The sequence below is a fragment of the Zingiber officinale genome, chromosome 2A (assembly GCF_018446385.1).
Source record: "Zingiber officinale cultivar Zhangliang chromosome 2A, Zo_v1.1, whole genome shotgun sequence".
Lineage (NCBI taxonomy): Eukaryota > Viridiplantae > Streptophyta > Magnoliopsida > Zingiberales > Zingiberaceae > Zingiber > Zingiber officinale.
In genome coordinates this window covers 41,425,846-41,430,657 of record NC_055988.1, presented here as the reverse complement: position 1 = coordinate 41,430,657, position 4,812 = coordinate 41,425,846, and positions in this window count along the sequence as shown.

The window sequence follows — 4,812 nt, the reverse complement described above, 5'->3', positions numbered from 1 at the left end:
CTTCTGCTCAGACTTCTCGACCCTTAAAAATGTTATGGGCTTCCTTCTTGTCCATCGGCTTACTCTTTCGAAACGTCTCATCCCTCAAACGCACCGAGCCCGTCGACTCTCTCCCGTGTCATCCTTTTCGTTAGCTACGTCTTTTGCTTGACTTCTTATGCTCCTAAGTTCTTGTACACTTAGACATAAGGTATCAAAAAATAACAGGATCTAACTTGACTTGGTTGATCATATCAAAACTACCATGGGGTACTTACAACCTCTGGTTGTGACCTCATTTTATAGCTCTATCCAGGCATCTAGATCGGTATAGGGCGCCACTAATAACCTCTATCTGATCCACGCTCGTCAATCAGTTATTCAACTTTCGACGCCTACCCGGCCGACGTGGCAGCACATCATCGAAGCCCTATCCGACGAGTCTTTATTCCTTCTTAGGCTCCTAGATCCCTTTTAGGCATCTATAAGCTAACATGTGCCAACCAACTAGGATGCACCACCTCATCTAGACTTGAAGGTGTGTTTCGAATGGTCTAGGCACCTAGAATAGGGGCACCTAGAGCTCTGGTCGCTTGGAGTTACTTTGGGTGCTTGGAGTCCCTTTTTCGGTCAGCTCCCATAGTTAGCTTCCTACATCACAATGTTAGCACAGATAGTGAATATGAGTATGATTGATAACTCTTCAAGTTGACCAGTATCAACTTAATTTTCTCGTTAAACCTTTAGGTTGAACTGATGTATACTGCTCTCTTTCCAAGAGCGCGTCCTCACTACTCTACTCGAGAAAGTTTACTTGGTGTCAAACCTTGGTCCACCTAACATGTTTGGACTTTTACTCAATTGATATCTTCAGGACTTTTCACTAGACCTTTAGCCTTCGACCCGTCTAGACTTTTTCATCTAGTGTTCTTGATTCTTAGGACTTCTCGCTCGATGTACTTGATCCACTAAGACTTCTTGCTTAGTCTCATTGACCAATAATTCCTTGCCTAGTCTTACCAACTAGGACTTCCTTTACCTAGCCTCAACTAGGACTTTCTTACAAGCTTGATCAACTTGTTAGAATACCACAAGACTTAACTTTGAATTTTGCTAATATCGAAACTTAGATTCGATCATATGATGCTACTTACACCAACATAAACATCTAGGCAGAGTTTATGCTCATCATAACCTTCTTTTTTGATTGCCTAAACTTCTATCGACTGAAAACCTTATCTAGTCACCCAAAAAATATCACTACAAAAAAAACACTCATATAGGGACGGTTTTTTTGACTTTTAAGAGTGGTTTTCAACCACTCTTACACTTTTACCAACGGTTTGAAAACCGCTCCTCTTGTTGCCGTCCCTATATCCTATAGGAGCGATTTTCGTAACCGTTGGTAAAAGTTGAATAACCGCTCCTATTATACTTTATAGGTACGGTTTGAAATCGATCTTACATATTGTACGTATAACAACGGTTTCAAACCACTTCTATAGCTATAAATATAGGAGCAGTTCAAACCGCTCTTAAACTCTTTAGGTGTTAGAATGGTTTAAAATCGCCTCTATATGTCATAGATATAAGAGTGATTTTGAAACACTATTAATGATAGACATTAAGGAGCGATTTTAAACTGCTCCTATATGTAGGTATAGGAGCACATCAAAATGCTATTAAAGCTTAAAATTTAGGAACAGTTCAAACTGCTCTAAAACATGTTGGATGTAAGAACAATTTCAAACCGCTCTTATACGCCATATATGTAAAAGTGATTTCAAGATGCAATTGATGCTAATAATTTAGGAGCAACTTCAAACCACTCTTAAATATGATGGGTATAAGAGCACTTAAAATGTTGTTAAAGAGCACTTTTGAAACATTATTGATTCTTGAAATTTAAGAGTAATTTCAAACCACACCTAAATGGCATGAGTATAAGAGCACTTCGAAACATTGTTAAAACTAAAATTTAGAAACATTTCAAACCACTCTAGCTTTAAAACCTATTAGATGTATAAACAATTTTCAACTAGAACCCAACAGGTATAAAAATAATTTTCAACTCATTATAGAAGAAAATCTTATTGTATATTCTTCAAAGATCTCTACTCAAATACATCTTACAAACTTGATAAGATAAGTCCAAATCAAATTCTCCATATGCTATTTTCAAATTAAAAGTTACATCAAGTTAAGAAACTTTCATCCTCCAAAATATTTTCAACATTTGCAATATTGTTCTCCAATTGTTGCAAGAACATTTAGTTTCTTTATTGTGATTGATGACTTCTCGTGTTGTTTCCCTGCCTTATAGAGCCAAGATCTCTACATTTCCTCAGAGTTATTCATGTCCCAGTAATCATTTTTTGAAAATTCTCAATATACCTCAGATTGGAGCTTCTTGTTGTGCTGTTTTAAGGTCTCATTCTATGATCTAAAGGCATCAAATCGGGTCTTGAGCAGCTCATAATTCATCTCCAACTGCTTGGTCTTCCACCTGGCCCTCCTGTTCTAGAACCAAATAGCCATCTGCCTTAGATGCAACCCAAGCGCGGCAGCCGACTGCAATTTCCTCTCTGACTCCAGTTTGTTTCCCTATAGATCGAAGCTCCTTTCCAATGCGCTCACCTATTTCATGATCACCGCCTCTTCTTCTCCTGCTTGCATGTCATCATCAGAGAGCTCATCCTCGGCCATTGCAATGTTGTGTATGTCATCACTTGCATTACCGATCCCGGCACAGTAAGGACATGGATCTTTTCTCCCACACGGGATAGAGCAGTGGAGTCGCAGCTGCAGCAAGATTAATTGCTAGTGATTGAGTTAAAATTTGAAGGAGATAGCAAGGCTCACCAGTGAGGTCTTGCAAGTTGTGGCATAGAGGCATGGCTGGTGCAGGGAGTTGTCGGTGTTCAACTTCATGGGGGCGGTTGGAATTGTAGCATCTGCTTCATCTGCTCTTGAAGTCCTACGCGATCTCACGCACAAGGCGTTGGAACGACAACTTTCGAATCAACAACTCCATGTTATTCTGGTACTTTCTGATCTCTCCCTCAGCGCCACCGTGCTCGGAAAGAAGCAGTGTCGCTTCTTTACGCCGTCAGTCGCTAGAGCCGACTTCCTCGACGCCTTGCCGCTAGTAGACTTCACGCCATCTACTTCGTAGAAGAATGATTAGGGTTAGATGCAATGAAAATTGACGTGCATCTATAGAGGAAGATTATGATGAAAAGAGGGCGTGTGTTTAATTAGGAAAGACATGGGCGTGCATTTAATTAGGAGAGAATAATGGGGCGTGTAATGATGAAAAGAGGTGGCATTTAAGTTGAATAGAAACATATTTTGATGCAATTTTCAACCATTGGATGGATTTAATCCAAAGTTAAATAATATCAAAATTACAATGATCCATGACACTTGTCTTATCCAATACATGATTGCCACATAGATAGATTGTTTGATAATTTCTTTTGATCCTTATTAATATTTGGATATTTTAATTATTAAAATTTAATAGGCCTCCTTCCTTTTAAAAAAAGGTAATTTTAATAGGTTGATTGCCGTCAGCTACATGATTAATGGGAGAATTCATTAAGCATTAAATAATAATAAAAATATTATCATAATAACTTATTCAAATATCATTAATAATAAATTTGATAGCTTTCCAACAATGCATCCCAATTGCATCTCAATAAGTGTAGATCACAAACTTCTCTAACATCACAAAACTCTCCTAAATACATAATGATTAAATAATAAAAACCTTAATATTTAATATTTCAATCCACAAAATTAATATATAATATTATTAAACAATTATCCTCCAAAACAATAACAAGAATACTCTAATTACTAATATTAAATAAATAAAATTATTTCAAATTCAATATATAATTAAAAGTACTAATATGAGACAAATATTTTTTTTTTCAAAATTTTATATTTTTATCTTACTCTGATAATAGAGGAGATCTGTGATCACTTTCATATGTATTTGATGGAGGACTTGTATACCGCCGCATAATATCTAGATTCGTTTGGCAAATGACTTGTCGACTAATGTTATTTTCATTATTTGTAAATGGTTCTTCATGTATCCTAAATGTGTCGCATAACATTTCTTGCACCACCAGGTTATGGTTATCTTCGTCATTGTTCTCCCTAGATGAAGCATGAAGCACACTACACATGCTGTCACGAGATTAAACCATCGGTTTTTCTCCATGAAAATCCCAAATATGATAATCTTGTAACATATCATATATGGTTTGATGTTCATGCATTGTCGGGCGATCATGATTTGATGAATTTATGCATTTGCGGCAAGCACATGGTTTCTTCACTTCATCAGCCGAGTCAACAAAAGCAAAACGTAGAAAGTTTAGGATTCCCACCCGATACCCAAGACTAGCACGAGACCAGTCCATCCATTCCTTCTTCATTATATGATCTGTTCAATTATTTTTTGAAACATTAGTACCTATATATTAATTAAAAGAGCGAACATGTTATAGATTACGTTGGTGAATAATTATAATCAATCAACTATAAAATAAATATTAAAAGAACTTATATTTTAATTAATTAAAATTTGGTATTAAAATCAATCAACTCAGTAATGCTAATTCTACCCTGGTATAATTAAAATTAAAATTATATGTTTCCTATAATATATGATGTACAAATAGAAAATACTATAAAATTTAATAAATTTGAAACACGATGTAATTTTAATAAATTTTGAGAAAATATTATTTTTTCATCTAAGTAAAAATAGAAAAGAGCATAAAACACCCATAAAATTAAATGATCATATAAAAC